Here is an 18,123-nt window from a genome sequence, read left to right as displayed (position 1 = left end):
AAAGTGCCATAGGTTTTTAATATGGATGAGAAGCTGCCTGCTTTCTCCTAAGCAAATGAGGAGGGAGAAAAGTAAGGAACTCAAAACTATTTGCAGGTGGTCTCTGGGATAAAGGGATACACAGTGGAGGTGATATTATCCTCAGCTACATTTCAGTACAAAACCTACCAGTATTAAGTCCTGCTGCTGGGAGACCATCTCTGACTTGTTTCAGCAAAGAGACAATAAAAATGTAAAAATAGCAGATAACCCTTGAAATTCCAGTGTCAGCCCCAAAGAACAGCTTCCAAAGATGAAGAGTGGGTGGACTTCCAGAGACACAGATTTAGATTTCTAACTTTAGCCTGAACTTTCTGAAGCTTCTCAGCGGTACCAGGAAAAAGATTTGGTGTGAAGGAGGCTAAGAATAGCAGCTCAAATCAGACTGTGGAATTAGATGAGTTTCAATCAGCCATGTGTCCCCCCCCAGTGTCTTTCCCTCCTCCCCAGCCTCGCTGGGACAGGGACACCCATAGAGCTGGAGAGTTGGAGCTGTAAGAGAACAATGACAACAAAAGCTGACATTTCCTTAATGATTAGGACTTGCAGGCTGTATGCTAAGCACTCAATAGTTGGGTTCGTTTAATATTTCCAATATTAGGAGTAACTCCATTTTACAAATGGAAATATTTATACTTAGAAATATCAAGAAACAAATCCAAGGTCAACCAGCTGGTTAAGTGGTGGAGCTGGAAAAAGAGCAATAGGTGCTGGGAAATAGAAAAATGGAAAGAAGTAGAAGACTAAGCACCTTGATAGGAAGAGGAGAGCTTCAAGCATTGAAAGGGCTAAATGTGGCACTACTCAAAATAGGAAAGACTTGGAACCAACCCAAATGTCCAGCAATGATAGACTGGATTAAGAAAATGTGGCACATATACACCATGGAATACTATGCAGTCATAAAAAATGATGAGTTCATGTCCTTTGTAGGGACATGGATGAAGCTGGAAACCATCATTCTCAGCAAACTATCGCAAGGACAAAAAACCAAACACCGCATGTTCTCACTCATAGGTGGGAATTGAACAATGAGAACACATGGACACAGGAAGGGGAACATCACACACCGGGGCCTGTTATGGGGTGGGGGGAGGGGGGAGGGATAGCATTAGGAGATATACCTAATGTAAATGACGAGTTAATGGGTGCAGCACACCAACATGGCACATGTATACATATGTAACAAACCTGCACATTGTGCACATGTACCCTAGAACTTAAAGCATAATAATAAAATATATATATGTATATATACACACACACAAAAAAGAAAGGGCTAAATAATGGGTGGCATGGGCTGCTTTCCACCTCTATTGGAAACGAATAGAGATTTCTTAGACTACAGCAAGAGAAAAGGAATTTGGTTAGAGAGCGAAGAAAAAAGAAAAAACTTCTGGATTGCAACACTACGTGACATAACATTCATTGTTAAGAGACAATGATTAACCTGCTGAGTTAATTTTAAAAAAGGGGTGGGGGAAGGTGGTTTTGTGCTTCTCCAAGTGTTTCACAGAACACTAGTTCCTTAAGATATTAATAGGAATAATCAAATATACTCAGGAAATATTGTGCTAAATAGAGTTAAACAGGTTTCTTTAGTGAAGGAGCTCTAAGAGCTTTATGAGCTCAGTATGTTGTGAAACTCTAGTGGCGGAATAGAGTAGGTGGCGTTTCCCAAACTTATCTGACCAGAACCCTTTTTCAAACTAGTCTTTCCTCAAATATACGTGGGGAAGGCCTGGGGTTTTCTGAGATGATTTAAGTATGGAACTTTCTGGAAGCTAGGGACTGGCCTTGCTACTCAAAGTGAGTCCGTGCACTTCATTATCATTGTAAGCATCACTTAGGGGCTTGTAAGAAAGCTTAGGCGCTTTCTTACAAGTATCTGGCACCTTGGTGCTCCTCCGTGGGGCTTCTCTACAAGGAGAGCTTGGACTTCCTCGAAGCATAGCATTCTCAGAGTACTGGACTTCTTCCATGGCAGCTGGCTGCCAGGATGGAGAAAACAGATGCTGCCAGATTCTCAACCCCACCCCAGACCTACAGAATCAGATTCTGCTTCCTAACAGTATGCCCTGATGGTTTATTATATGCAGATTAAAGCTTGAGAAGCTCAAAATTTCTTCAAGCCTCAGGATATGGTTACACACAATTCTACAGCAGCCATATCTCTAACATTAGCTATCTGCTATATAACAAACGGCCCGAAAATTTACTGTCTTGAAACACTAATGACTTATTTTTCACAATTTTGTAGGTTGACTTGGCTTAGTTGGTGGGTTCTTCTGCCTTCACTAGGCTGAATTCATGGGCTGGACTGCCAAGGTTTCACTCTTGTATCTGGCGCCTTGGTGCTCCTCCATGGGGCTTCTCTACAAGGAGAGCTTGGACTTCCTCAAAACAGCATTCTCAGAGAACTGGACTTCTTCCATGGCAGCTGGCTGCCAAAGATGGAGAAAACAGATGCTGCCGATTCTATTAAGGCCTGGCTTGAAAGTCCTAGAACAGCACTTCTGCTGCATTCTACTTATTAGTCAAAACAAACCACAAGGCCAATTAGATTTGAGGAGAGGAAAAATGGTTTCCACCTCTCGATAGGTGAAGTACCATGCATATGCAAGGCAAGGAATTGGTAATGGCCGTCTTTGGAGACTATCTACCATACTCTCTACCCCCTCTTGAGTGATATTAGATGTGTGCATGATCCCTTCTTAAACTCTAAGTACTTGAAAAATGCTTTAATATGTGTCCCAGACTGGCTCCTCCTCCAAGGTAAACAGGAACTTCAACCCACTTTACAAAGGAAAGGTATGTCCCATTTATGGAATGCCAGTGCCAGGGGTGTGGGGAGAGGTGTCAGTTCTCGTTATTCATCAACACCAACTAAAATCATTTATTCTAAACCTACTATGTGCCAGGAACTTGGTTCTGCATATATAGCATTGTATAGTATAATGTACAATTCTAAGAGTACTTTCTCAATGATTTCCTACCCTTCTAATGGTAGGAAACAAACACTAAACTAGTAAATCATTAAGTAAACAGAATAATTTTGGAAAGCAATAAGGCTATGAAGAAAATAAAATAGTGTGATGTGATTGTGAGTGACTTTCTAAGTTGATTTAAATTAAGAGGTCAAGGAATACCCCGTGGAGGGATTGTCATTAACTGAGACTTGAAGGATGAGGAGGCAGCTGCTTGAAAAGCTGAGATCACAGTGGCAAAGAGTGCAAGTGCAAAGGCCCTGAGGCAGGGATGGGCTCTACATGCCTAAGGGGCAGAAAGAAAGTCACTGGACCTGGTGCACAGGTCTCAAGGGGCAGGGAGCCTGAGATGGGGCAGGAGGAGTGGGTGGTGGGGTCAGGCGTTCACAGGGCTCTGTAGGTGAGAGCGAGAGTATCTCATTACTTTCTGACTGCCATGGGAAACCACTGGACAGTTTAACGCAGGATGTGACACAGCTTGATTTGCACTTTTACAAAAAGACTCTGGCTGCGTGAGAAATAGATTACAGAGAGAGGGCTGGGCACGGTGGCTCACGCCTGTAATCCCAGCACTTTGGGAGGCCAAGGCAGGCAGATCACTTGAGGTCAGGAGTTCCAGACCAGCCTGGCCAGCATGGCGAAACACCATATCTACTAAAAAATACAAAAATTAGCTGGGTGTGGTGGCGAGCACCTGTAATCCCAGCTACTCCGGAAGCTGAGGCTTGAAAATTGCTTCAATCTGGGAGGTGGAGGTTGCAGTGAGCTCAGATCACGCCACTGCGCTCCAGCCTGGGTGACAGAGCGACACTCTGTCTTAAAAAAAAAAAAAAAATTATGTAGAGAGAAGAGCAGAAGCAGAGAGACCAGTTAGGAGGCAAATGCAACATTCCAGGCAGGAGGAAATAGCAGCTTGCTCTAAGGTGGGGCTCTGGGTGCGGACGAGCCAGGTGGAGTATCCCTGTCCTCGCCAACCTCCTACCATCAGGGAAATGCAGTCAGACGTCATCCCAGACCCTGTGGTTCCACGTGAAGAAATACATGTCTTGATTAGGACTTCACAGGGTAGAACATTGCTCCAAGTCTCTTATCTTTTTTTAATTTTATTGGGTTTAGATGATGAGGATTAGAATAAAATTTTCCTACATATCCTTTTGTATCTGGAAATATGTGACCATGAGACACTTTATTTCCTTCCTTAGTCTTCCAGGGTCCTGACCCAAAATCCAGATTGGTCTGAATTAGGTCTGGTCTGCATCTGCTGCGGCAGAAGGTGAGTATAATACCACGGTGAACCCCGGCAGCAGTTTACGGTGCAGCTAGTTAATATTCACTGACTACCTTTGTTCATGTTTCAAATATTTTGGCAAGGCCATCCATCACCTCTCGCCTTCAGAGATTAAGCAGAAAGAAGCTGCTCTATGATTTTTTTCTTCCCACTTGAACCCAGAATGTCCACAGATGCTATAGCTGGTGGCCACCTCAATCCCACAGGTACTCTTTAGTTGGGACAGCATGAAGTGACAAAGTTTGTATTTCTTATTTCCATGATATTAGCATCTTTTTAAATCCTTTACATGTTGCTGCTTCTGATTTTGCAAGCCATGGGCATGATGTATAACATGTTCAATTTTCTGAGATCATTTCAATTTTTACATTCAATGTATCATTCTAATTGTTATACATTGATGGTTCATTCAATGTATAACAAAACAAATTTCATGTTTTATACTTCTCTAGTTTCATGTAAGCTCCAAAATCAGGGGAAAAAAGCTACGTATCAAACCCTATCTCTAAATTTTGTTCAGAAACAGAATCACTATAAATAATCTCTGCCTCTGAGAAAGTTTCAATAGGTATAACTTTGTACATCATTGACTCCTTCAAAATAAAATATTTATCCACTATGTGCCAGGCCTGTGCCAAAAAACTCAGAATCTAATGCAGTTTTGAGCATGATGCTTTAATCAATTAAGAACATAACAAATGACCTTTGTTCATTATAAGCGAATTTCGTTCTACTCTGTTGGGTAGGAGTGTACCAGATGGATCAGGTAAACAATGTGACAGGGAGAGAAGCCAGGAGAACAGAAGGCTCTAGCAACACATATCTCATTTCTGCCTTTATTTATTTCCCCAAAACCTTTCTTAAAGTCTGCAGCTAACAGAACAGGCAGTTTTGGAACCTCGGCCCCAATGCCTATTTGTTCACGGGTTGGTAAGAGAAAAGGGACTTAGTTTCCCTAGGGGCTCATCAATAAAGAAAAAGAATGGCTTTCTCCTCCTTATTCCTCTGGGAGCTTGGAATAACAGTCATGTTCTGTCTACTAGTTCCAGAAGCTGTTACTTGTGAAGTAAGACAATAGGGTTGATAGTAAGCTGGGTTGATATGGTAAGGAGGGGGAGAGAGAGAAAGAGTGGGGAGGAGGGAGCGAAGTAAGAGGGGGGAGGAGAGAAAAAGTGGTTTAATAAAGAAAACAAGAGCAGTGATAAGAGACTGTTAGAAGGCAATGATGAAGTCAGAATCACAGAATCCTGAATGAGAAGTGCAAACTTACTTTTCCAATAATAGTAGGCTGGGCATGGTGGCTCATGCCTGTAGTCCCAGCACTTTGGGGGGCTGAGGAGGGAGTATCTCTTGAGGCAATGCATTCAAGACCAGCTTGGGCAACATAGTGAGACCCTGTCTCTACAAACAATTTTTTTTTTAAATTAGCTGAGCATTGTGGCATGCACCTGTAGTCCCAGCTACTGGGGGATAGGGGTGGTGGGGAAGGGCTGAGGTGGGAGGATCACTTGAGCCTGGTGAGTTGTGATTGTGCTACTGCACTCCAGCCTGGGTGACAGAGACCTTGTCTCAAAAAAAAGAAAACAAACTGAAGTGACTGAAGCAGAGCAGCAGGGGTGAGACCGGGGGACCTGGCTCTTCTAATTCTCAGAGCCTTTTTTCCCACATTAACTTCATTTGAGGATTTTGAGAAACTCCAGTTATGTCCAACTCCTACATAGCACCTTGCACTGTGTAAATGTTGAATGGCACTCACCCAGGTAGTGGCGATGACAGCAATCATATCGGTATTAGCACAAAGCTTTCCTCAGGTCTCTGAGTAGCTTTCAATAAGGAAAAGTCAGTGACAAGGGCAACAGCCAGGGTATAGAGCCTTGCTGAGATCTGTGGTTTATTTTTAGTTTGGAACTCCTCTCAGTCTCAGTTCTTTCTCCACGGGGTTTTCTCCTTTAAAGCTGTTGTGTGGGATGCAGGTGGCTGTGGGGAGGAGAGAGAGACTTCTAAAAACAAAGGAAAGAATGGTTTTCAACCACTCAGGATAATGGCATGGGCACAAACCTAACCAGTGGCAGCTCGTTGATCCGGAGCTAGAGGGGGTGCAAGAGAAGGAAAGAGCAGAGAGAAAATAAAGCAACCCCTTATAGAACTGCCCAAAAGAGGAAAGCCTCTGGAAAATGACTGGCACAGGGCATTTTATAAGATTTTAAAGAATAAATAAATAACTCTGCTTCCTGCTCTCTCTCTCATGAGACAGTTCTGGACACAGAAGAGTGGCTTCAACATGCAAAAGGAGAAGATGCAAAAAGAAGAAAGTGGAAAACAATACGTCAATTCCCCTCATGCCTATATGTCCAGTTTAAAGGAGATCTATTTGAGCATTCTGTTTGTTGAATGACTTATCGGGGAGGAAGGCTATTTCCATAGGATAAGAGGTCCCTCATCTCTCCCCCTCAATCCATCCTTTTCTTAAAAGCCAGGTTAACCTTCATAATGTTTCTGGGTAACTTATATTTGTTTCCAAAACTGCCCATGGTTCCCAATGCATACAGTTTTGTCAAGCCCAGTGTCACAGGCTGATACTCAGGCCCCATCTAGTATACATGCCAGCTTTGTCTCACACCATTCCCCTTTAGACACCGTCTGCTCTCCACCCTCTGCCTGAACCGTTTCCTATTTCCCAAACACATTCCATGCTTCTCCAGTTCTGTAACTTGCTCCTGCTGCCTGGAATAACAGCAGTAGGAAGAGTCTGGACACTTTGCTTTCAATCCTACCTTTATTAATTTATTAGCTGTGTGACCTATAGCAATTTTTTGAACCATTGAGTCCCATTCCCTCATCTTTAAAATTAGGGATTATAACATCTGCCTCACAGAATCATAGAGATCAAATTAGATAACACTGTAAAAGCAGCAAACATAATAGGTGCCCAATAAACGTTGGTCCCTTCTCTTTATTATCCTTCTATACTGAGTACAAATATTACCTCCTTCTTGCTGTAGACAAAAGAGCCACTCTCTCCACTGTACTGAGCAAACAGTTATGGGAGAATATGCATGGCACAGTGAGGGAGGTACCAGGTCAACCAAGTCCATCTTGGAAGCAAATGGGCTGGCAGATGACATGGTCATATGTCCTCCGACACAGAGACTTGCAGTTGTAGAGCTAGAAATCCTTATAGATTATATAACCAGGTCTCCTGTCTTATAGATCAGGAAATGGAGGCCTAGTGAGAAATCAAGACTGGACTCCTCCATTTTGCTCTTTCCTTTTTACCATGCCTTGAATAAAGGCCAAAATTCGCTGAGCCATCCAGAGGTCCAGGAATGCCCTGTGATAAGACTGGAACTGAACTGCGAGCCAAAGAGCTTCTGCAGAAGTGTCCAGTCCATTGCCTTTTTTCCATACAGGGATGCACATTTTACCCACTCAGCACTTATTGGGCTTCTACTAAGGGTTGGTCCACACCTATAAGGAAGATATTCAAATGTCTGAGACAGCCATCATCCTGCCCTTAAGACTGACAGCCAAGCTAGAAAGGTGTCGTGTGTTGAAATAATAGCCATGCAGTATGGGAACCATGTGCACACCCCCATAGGAGCACTAAAAGATGGGGTGGTGCTCCCTGGGAGAACAGAAAAATCATCACAAAGAAGGAGAAGGATGACTTGGAACTTGAAGAATAAGCAGCTTGCTGTGTAGACAGATGTTGGGACGGGCATTCTCACTTGATAATTTATTTTCATTCTTCATACAAACAATGACAAGAGCACGTGCTGGAGGTGAGGCTGCACACCTGTGTCTGCTGGCAACTTCTTTCTCATCACAATGGAAGATTCAGCTCCAGAAAAGGCAGCCAAGGACTGTCTCAGGCTGTGCCAGGGATATTTATGAGCCAATTGCCAGCTACTCATTATCTTCCCTACTTTATTTGCTTTCCATCAGTTACTTCTAAGGGTTCCCACATCACCTCCTTTATTGCTGGGATTAAGGTGAGCCTAGATAGGAGAAATCAGAAGCTCAGATATAGACAATTCAACCCAGAAAAAAAAAAAGACAAAAGCAAGTAGGAAAGCTCTTACGTTAGAAATAAGTGGGTAACCTCTCAAAAGGTGTTTTTGCACAATGGGTCAGTTGGGGCTTCCAGAAAGTAGATGCCAAGATGGAGTTGGAAGTGCAAGAGATTTATTGGAGGCAAGACCTGTGAAAGATAAAGAGAAACAAAAACAAAAAGGGGAGTGAATAGAGAAGGCCTTCAGTTTACAATAGAGGTTTGACTCCTGTGAAAAGAAAGGGGAAAGAAAGAGGAATAAGTAGAAAGTTCAGCAGCAAAGATTGCCCAGAGAGGAGAAATGACTGGCCTTTTACCGTGCTGAGCTCAGTCATTGGCTAGGGCAACCTGGGCAGGTCATGGCTTTGGTCCCTCAGGAATGGGCCACTGACAGCACACCTCACAGCTGGTTCTCTCTCTCTCTTTTGTTTTTTTTTTTTTCGAGACGATGTTTCGCTCTTGTTGCCCAGGCTGGAGTGCAATGGTGTGATCTTGTCTCACTGCAATCTCCACCTCCCAGGTTCAAGCGTTCTCCTGCTTCAGCCCCCCTAGTAGCTGGTATTACAGGCATGTGCCACCATGCCTGGCTAATTTTGTATTTTTAGTAGAGACGGGGTTTCTCCATGTTGATCAGGCTGGTCTTGAACTCCCGACCTCAGGTGATCTGCCCACCTCGGCCTCCCAAAGTGCTGGGATTACAGGCATGAGCCACCGACAGCAGGTTCTCTCTTAAAGGGAGACGAGCAGCACCTCCCCATGGCTGCTGAACACTTGTGTCATCCCACAGCAAAATAATTTAGAGGGGAATTTACTGTGCTAATAGATAGCAGAAACTTGTTGTAGGTATGCGGGGTATAAACATGGATCTTAAGATAACAGATTAAGCCGGGTGCAGTGGCTCACACCTGTAATCCCAGCACTTTGGGAGGCTGAGGTGGGCAGATCACCTGAGGTCAGGAGTTCGAGACCAGCCTGACCAACATGGAGAAACCCCGTCTCTACTAAAAATACAAAATTAGCCAGGCGTGGTGGCACATACCTGTAATCCCAGCTACTCAGGAGGCTGAGGCAAAAGAATCGCTTGAACCCGGGAGTTGGAGGTTGCAGTGAGCCAAGATCGCGCCACTGCACTCCGGCCTGGGCAACAAGAGTGATACTCCATCTCAAATAATAATAATAATAATAATAATAATAGATTAATTATAGACTTTAATTGCTAGTTAATTAATGGTATACCTGGCAGGAAAAATTCTATCACTGGCCCTTATGACTGGTCTGGGCTGAAGGTGTGTCTTCTAGCCTTGAGCTCTTAGCTCTCTATGAACCAAAACTCCCCACCCTCTAAGCGAGCGACTGATCACTAAATGAAAAGAATTGTAAGTCAAAGTTCTTAGCTAGATATAGAGAGAGAATGGGGTAAGGGAGAAAGAATAATCCATTAGACCTTCAACACTGTGAGTATAGGATTCCACTGGTCTTTTCCCCCTGTGAATCACTAGCTGTTCTCAGTATCTGGCACATGGAAGCCCTCAATAAATATAAGATAAATGAATCAGATACACAGATGAATGTCACCCACCCTCTCCAAATAAAACATTTCTCTCTAGCACTTATCCTTCCCTGTGTTTAGCTTCTCAGACATACTAATTTTGATTTTGTTTCCTATATTCTTTTTACACATCATGCTGTATCCACTGGGGTTCATTGTGGTAAAGAACAGAATCTTTTCTTTTCTTTCTTTCTTTTTTTTCTTTTTAAGACAGGGTCTCACTCTGTTGCCCAGGCTGGAATGCAGTGGTAGGATCTCGGCTCACTGCAACCTCCACCTCTTGGATTCAAACGATTCTCCTGCCTCAGCTTCCCAAGGAGCTGGGATCACAGGCGGGCTCCACCACGCCCAGCTAATTTTTGTATTTTTAGTAGAGATGGGGTTTCACCATGTTGGCCAGGCTGGTCTTGAACTCCTGGCCTCAAGTGATCCACCTGCCTCAGCCTCCCAAAGTGACGAGATTACAGGCGTGAGCCACCACGCCCGGCCAAACAGAATCTTTTCTAACTAGGTAGTTAGTGATATTTTCAGGATATTAAATGGTTTACAAAATCACTTGGAAAGAAATAAACCCTAGGCTGAGTTGTTGGGAAAGACTCCCGAAGCACAGTGCAGAACTGGGCCACCAAGAGAGCTGTTGCCTCCTCTGCAACCAGAAAGTGACCTCCTCTAGAACCACAGTGCTGCTGCAGCAATAGGAGGCTGCCAAGATAAGGAATCCCCTACGGCTGCCAGCTCTGGATCTCACCAAACCTGCAATGACATAAATGAATGCCCCTACTCTGCCCCTCACCACCCATGAAAGTAATGAATAGATGCTGGAAGCTTTGGTAGTGCTGCTGCAGAAAAGCCAAATCGCCACCACATGCCTGTTGGCTGCAGGAGCATGGCCCCCATCACATTTCTGTCTTCTCAATCTCATGTGAGTATTCCTCATTGATCAAACCCGAATCACCTGAGAAAGCCTACCTGCCAGGGAGTTTACTAGCCTCTGTGGAATAGAAGAAAGCACTGTCAAGGGAGGGCAGAGTGAACTGAATGAGCTATTCCAACAGATTCCCCCTTGGGAGGAAACTTTGGAGAAGGTCTTATCTGCTTATATCCTGTCAATTGAAAATTAAGTATCTTCAGTCCAATCCTAAGGTCGGGTTGTACCCTCACTTGTGAAGAGATTTAAAACAATGTTTGTGAGTTTTCTATGGAGATTAACAAACAAAACAAACAAACAAACAAAACGGGAGTCATTGGTTTTTAGTTGTCTTCCACAAGAGGACAGTATTCTAGCTTGCTGAATACCTCTTTCCATGCCATGGTGTCACTGATGCCATTCTATAGGCATAACTTATGTGAGGTCAAATAGTTAACAACCCTTGAATAGTTCATAGCAACCAAACCACAACTCCTAGGTTTGACTTTTGGTGCTCTTGTGACTTCTGTGTCTCCATGGGAATCATCATAACATGGTTCACATTAGTCAGTAAGAGATACTGACTGAGCATTCACTGCATGCCAAGCACCGCTTGCACATGTAATAGGCATGCTGAATACGTACAATTGTGACTTACTCAGACCTGTCTCTGTCTCCCGTTGTCCCTAGATAGTTTATCAGCGGGTAACCTTCCCTGCCCCTGGAGAAAAGCCCTGGCAGCTTTAGGTGCTTTTCTGCTCACTCCTGGGTAGTAGAAGAGCACTGGAGTCACTTGAAGCCACAGGACATTTGAGCTTCAGGCACAATAATTTCCAGTCCCATGTAATAATCAAGAGGCTGAACTTGACTTAGCTATGAATTCTCTCTCCTCAGGCCAGCTTCAGGCTGGAAGCCCATAGAGGGGAAGGACCCTTGGCACTTGGGCTCTCCTTGCCCCCATCACAGTCTTCCGGACTCCTTCACTGCCAGATCTAAAGGAGAAGCAGAGTGGGGGGAGGTCAGTGGGCAGGACAGCACATAACTGACTGAATGGCTTTGTGCTCTCTGGGCCTGGCACATGGTTAACACCGTTGTCCCTGGGAAGGGGAACTCTTTTCTCTCATGAAACACTTTTTTTCCCAATTTTTTTATTGCATTAAGAAACACATAGTCCGGTTGCAGTGGCTCACGCCTGTAATCCCAGCACTTTGGGAGGCCGAGGCAGGCGAGTCATGAGGTCAGGAGATCGAGACCATCCTGGCTAACACAGTGAAACCCCGTCTCTACTAAAAACACAAAAAAATTAGCCGGGCATGGTGGCGGACACCTGTAGTCCCAGCTACTCGGAAGGCTGAGGCAGGAGAATGGTGTGGACCTGGGAGGCGGAGTTTGTGGTGAGCCGAGATCGCACAACTGCACTCCAGCCTAGGTGACAGAGCGAGAAAACAAATGCTCACACAGCTAATTTTCTTGCCTTCATTTCTAATAAAATCCGTCTCGATTCGTCTCAAAATAAATAAATTAATTAATTAAATAAAATAAACACATAACACAAAATTTACCATCTTAACCACTGTTTAGTGTAAGGTTCACTGGTATGACATGCATTTATAATGTTGCACAATTATCACTGCCATCCATCTCCTGAAGCCTCTTCATCTTGTAAAACAGAAACTCTATACCCATTAAACGTAACTCTCTATTTCCCCCTCCTCCAGCTCCTGGCAATCACCATTCCACTGTCTCTGTGATTTGACTGATGTCCTGGAACACTTTTGTGGCTCTTCATGAGTCATCTGGTAGACCCATCTGTCCTGCAGCACCTGTTGGCCTGGTGAACATATCGCTATTTTTGGTGGCTTCTTGCAACTCTTTCCTCATCGCTGGGTATTGGGCATGTATCTCTGGCCCTTTTCTATGGAGTTTCTCCCCTCCTCCCTCTCCTCTCAAGACGGGACCTGTCCTATTGGATGGGATGCAAGATGGCTCCACCTCATCTCTTGTGAGGGGCCTTCACCCAGTCCACAGGAAATGGGGAAACACTTGTGGCATCCTTGCCCTGCAAAGTCCTTGATCTGGCTGAGGGGACTGAGAGACATGAAAGAGGTCCTCGAAGCTGTTTCTTCTGTAAATCTGCAGAGGGTGTGGAGGTGGTGGGATCTGTCTCACACTCCTTTCAGTAGCTGATAACTGTCATATTGGTGCCTCAGTCAAAACAGGAGCAGGAATGGCTCCATTGTGGCATCCTGCCGCACAGGCCCTCTAACATTCCTTCCCAGGGATTTGCACTGGCCCTCCCTTCATGCAGTAGGTTCCTCAGCTGTAGAAATTGTGCTCATGTTCTTCTCTCCCATCACTAACCAGCCCCTTCACACCTTCAAGATCCAAGCTCACCTCCCACTCCTTTGGTGAAGTTTGAAGTCTTTTTGAGTCTTCTTCAGAGCTCCCTAAGACATTTACCTACATTTTTTACTACATTTTGTGGTGGTGTTTTTTCCCAACTCTTTGCCTTACCTAGTAGCCTAAAAACTCTGCAAGGACAGGGCCCATGTCTTAGTCAAGTTATACCTCTAGTTTAGCACTACACTCAGTCCATAGAAGGCAATCCATTTGTTCATCCAGCACATGTTTTTTGAGTGACTACTATTTGACAGGCACTGTAGACACCTCAGTGAACAAAACACACAAAGCCTTCACTTTCTCAGCACTGGAAGGGACAAATGCATTTAAGGCACTTCACGGATTCCCCTGACAGAAGTCCTTGTCTATGCTAAGTCCTACGCAGGTACAGCCCATTGAAGAGGTGAGTAAGATTCTCAACTACTTAACGTGGAGGCTATGGGACACACTGCTTCGTTTCGTAGTATCCATCACACTTCTAAACAGTTGCCACTGACACTTCTGGAGAAGTCCAACCTGTTCCATGCACATAGACTCACCCATTCAATGACACGATTTATTCCAAAGAAGGCCTGGTAGACGTCTTGAAAGTCTAATATCGGGAGCTCTGTCATGCTTCTTGAGAAAGGTGATGCTTCTCAGAAGGGCGTATCCTTCCCCATGAGTCACCTGAGTACATATCCAGCCCAGGGCTCCCAGCAGCGACACCAGATCTCCGCATGCAGAGAGGGAGAAAAAAAATGCTCACACAGCTAATTTTCTTGCCTTCATTGCTAATAAAAGTTTCTAGGTTATGAGACTACTGTTTTGTTGCACTTCTTTGTGAAGGGAGGCAAGGACAATAAAAATAAGGCAAATCATACCTGAACATTGGAGGTGGAAAATATCTGTGTCTGAATCTGTCAGTGCTAACAAATATATGCATCAAACTCATTGATAACAACAGTCTCTTCATAGAGCATGACCCAGATGTACACTTATAAGGCCTAGAAAAGAAAAAAGAACATTTCCCCTATACTTTACTCCACTAAGCAAGAAATTCTCAAGATGGAACTTCCACTAAGGCAAGATGACTCTAGAAGCTCTGTGCTTAGATAGTTGTGAAGGGCAGTGGGCATAAGAAGCTTCAGTGATAGTTGTTAACAGTGTAGGTTCCTAGACCCTAAACATTTTGATTCAGGGATCAGTCAGAGCCCAAAACATCATAGGATTTGCTTTAGCTTTTAGTATATTTGCTATGGAATTTACTCTCTAGAGAGTCAATTTGTCAAATACTTGTGCTTGATCTCAGATTAAGCAGGGTAGGGCAGACCTTCCATGGGAAAAGTTGATGGGCCATTTTCAGACTTTGGGTTGACACAGAGAAGAGCATGTCCCAGGGAAGCAAAACTATGGGAGGCTGGACCTGAAGGAGAGGATGTCTCAGAAAAATTAGCTCTGCATCAGATCAGCACATAGGCTGCCGGTTCCTGGGAGGAAGGGAGGCAGCAGTCCTGTGCTCAAAACGGAGTTACATAGCAAAGACACAGAGCACATTTTTCTCTTAAAATCTTTCTAGTTTCTCAGAAGTCTTCCTGAGCTAAGACTCCTCTGCCCACGGTAAGCCCTTCTTATAAAAGAGAGTGTCAGTACCACAAAACCAAGTTGTGAAACAGCTGAGCTGCCAGTTTCCTGGAGGCCATCACTGAACCCAAGGCTGGGCTCAATCTGAACTGAACTGGCTTTTCCAGGTATCTTGACTCAACCAGCCCATCCAAAACTTCCCTACAAAAAAGGAGATATCACTTTAGCAAACACCATTGGTTTGTCCTCTCCTCTCATTTGGAGTTGGTGTTGTTTTATGGCACTGACAATGGAAACTAGGAGTATAAATGAGACATTCTCAGAGCTAAGTAGAGTCTATTTAGTTTTACGACCAGGGGCCAGGAGGCATGCTACTCCGCCCACCTCCCAAGAGACTGCTGCAAAAATAGGCCAGCATGATGCTGAATCTGCAAATGTAAATGCAAATTTCAGTATGACGCTCTGCCCTAGTGGTTCTCCCTTTTGGACCTGCTGCTTCTCTTTCATAGGTTTCATGTTTCATCCCCACCCCTACCTTCTAACAGATGCTATGTAGAGTTCAAATTCCCTGTGTTTACTCTGTTCTTCATCTGAGATGCTCCCCCACTTTCGTCAATCTATCGCGTATCTTCAAGATCTAGTTCTGGTTTTCAACCTTCCATCAAGGCGTGCTTGACAACTCTGAACTTCAGAAAGCCTAACTGCGTAATTGTAATCTATAGTGGTGGTTCCAAAATTCGACTACAAAACAAAACTCTGCAAAGACCTTTTAAAGTATTTAACCATTACCCTCCTCAGATTGTCCAAGTTAGAAATTTGGGTGATAAGGACCAGGAAATCTGTCTTCTGTTTTGTTGTTGTTTTTAAATGTTTTCCTAGGCCCTCATTTAAGAATCACTGGCCTAGAAAGAGGTTGTACTTGATATATACTATCATTATTGTTTTTTAATTGTTTCAAGTTTGCTACTTCTGTTTTTTCTACCAACCCACTGCCTCCCCACTCCTACACACACACACACACACACACACATACACACACAGCTACACATGTACACACTGACAAACATACCCACAGCATAGTGCAGGACTGAGTACATGGTGAAAACAAAACAAATTATTGATTCTAGATTACCATACCTGAGGATGAAAGAAGGAAACAAAATGGTGGGAGTACGAATTATTTATATCTTCCTTTTGTTGTGACTGTATGAAGAACAAATCTTGCACATGACTCAAACCAACCTCTCAAGAGCTCGTCTTAAAGGGTAGAGCTGGTTTTCACTGCACTGGACGCCAGCCTGCGCATGCCCTTCAAGACTCCCTCAAGGGAAGGGAGGGTGAGGATAAAGACACAGACAATGGGCTCTTGGGAAAGGGAACTAAGTAAAGCCAGGCCTTAGGAGAACTGAAAAGCCATCAGAAATATTAATAACAATGATAATAGCTATTATTTTGTGAAGATTTACTATGTGCCAGGCACTATGCTAAGCAATTCACTGGCAGAGATACCCTTTTTAAAGATTCCTCCTTCGAAGATGAAGAAATTGAGTCCCAGAGAAGTTAGGTCATTTGTCCAAGTTCACAAATGACAGAGTCCAGAGTCTAATCCAGGCCTATCAGACCCCAGAGTTGGAGTGTTTAACTATTTTTTCCATTTCTTAAGAAACGGAAACCGATCCAAAATGGCTGCCTCACCCCTAGAGCTTTTATACAGGCTCTTATCTCTATGACTCTAGTTTAAATTCTTGAGAAAATCTGACTAGCTAATGAATTAACTGGATTTGAGTCGAGCGTTCATCCATGATCCAATCAGCCATAGCTAGAAGGATCACTCTAGAGCTCTGATTGGTATAGGCAAATTGCCTGATATAGCCATCATACCAGGGCATTGCTTACTATCCCTGAAACCAGAACACTGGAGTAGGCGATGTAAAGTTGTTACCTCCCTCACATGTAGAATCAGGCTAATAATGGTACACCCCCACAGTGCTATTTTGAGATTTAAAGGAGTCAATCTATATGAAGTGCATAGAACAGTGTGTAGCTCTCAGGAATTGCTATGAATGGCATTATTATTCAAGTTATATTACCACCACTTTTGCTTTCATTTTCCAGTATGCTATGTTCTTGACTCCCAACTTAGTTTGATTGCCTTGACCCACACCTTTCAAAAGCATGTACACGAAGAACTGCCAAACTTAAACCTCTCTGCAAACACATCTTTTCCAGTGTAGCTTTGATAACACCCTGAGACAAGCAGAGGTGAATGTCTCCCAGTCTGAAAATTTCCAGGGCTATTCTACAGTGACCCAAACCAAGGCTAGCTTTTATCTTTGGGAAAGCAATTACAAAAATCAAGTCTTAAAGGAAGAAAGTCGATTTCGCAGAAGTGATAGGCAGAAATGCCCTCCAGCAAACTCTGTCCCTGAAGTCACATGTGTTACTCGACTCATTTATTTAACAAGGAAACGATTCATTAATGACTATGAATAACAGGTAAAAAGGACTATCATACTGAGCGTGTCCAAACAACCAAAGCGAGTGATGCGTTGACATTACATTCCTAAGTAATGCCAGGACAAGAAATATGGGGAATTTAGATATTACGAGAAGGTAGTTATGAATCTCAGCACAGTTCTCCTCGAATCAACTTAAGAAATGCTTTATTACAAAATAGGCATTCAAACTTTTGTTGATTTGATAGAGTCAATAAAGTACAAAGAGAGACATCTCTGCCATGAAGCATTATCCAAACAAGAAAGGTAAGGAATTTCTCACCCTCAGTTATGCTGTATGTTATCATAACAACCACTAACTTACATCTGTGTTATTTCACATTTCTCATTTGATATTCCCAACTATTCCCCTGCAAGCAAAGTAAGACCATGATTATCCAATTTTACAGATGATAAACTTGAGGCTCAGCACCTTCTACTACTTGTCACTGCTAGTAAAAAGAAAGTACAACTAGAACCCAGGTCTTCTGACCCGTGTGTCCTTCCCCTGCCCCATGATGCCTCTGTGTGAGGTGTTTCTGGTATAAACTGTGGGAAGAAGCTTCCAAATAGCAAGATCAACTGGTTGAGAAATCATCCGTGTTTTTTAAAGTGTGTCCCTTAAATCACTATTGTGTCATGATAATCCAAGAAAAAGCTTGGGACCCACTGCTCACCATGCAGCCCATCTTGATTTACAATGCACATTAGTTTATTAAAGGCTCTGAGTAATCGTATCATAAAGAAACCCAAATAACTTATATTAGCTCTGTATTCCTCAAACTTATATGAGCATAAAACTCTGTATGCATTATTTATTAATATTACACAGAGGCATATTCTT

General features: G+C 43.5%; 1 long non-coding RNA gene across 1 annotated transcript; it reads right to left on the bottom strand.

Annotated features, from left to right (window-relative positions):
• Positions 1 to 8,088: 8,088 nt before the first annotated feature.
• On the bottom strand, positions 8,089 to 14,201 carry LOC107968510 (uncharacterized). The gene is made up of 3 exons (XR_001709691.3): positions 13,761 to 14,201; positions 8,397 to 8,515; positions 8,089 to 8,312 (listed from the first exon to the last, which is right to left on the bottom strand). It is a non-coding gene; the product is annotated as an uncharacterized LOC107968510 (long non-coding RNA).
• Between the last annotated feature and the right edge of the window lie 3,922 nt (positions 14,202 to 18,123).

This window comes from Pan troglodytes, chromosome 16, assembly GCF_028858775.2.
Source record: "Pan troglodytes isolate AG18354 chromosome 16, NHGRI_mPanTro3-v2.0_pri, whole genome shotgun sequence".
In the NCBI taxonomy this organism is placed as follows: domain Eukaryota; kingdom Metazoa; phylum Chordata; class Mammalia; order Primates; family Hominidae; genus Pan; species Pan troglodytes.
The sequence above is the reverse complement of the archived record's forward strand: the minus strand, read 5'-3'. Positions and strand labels throughout refer to the sequence as shown.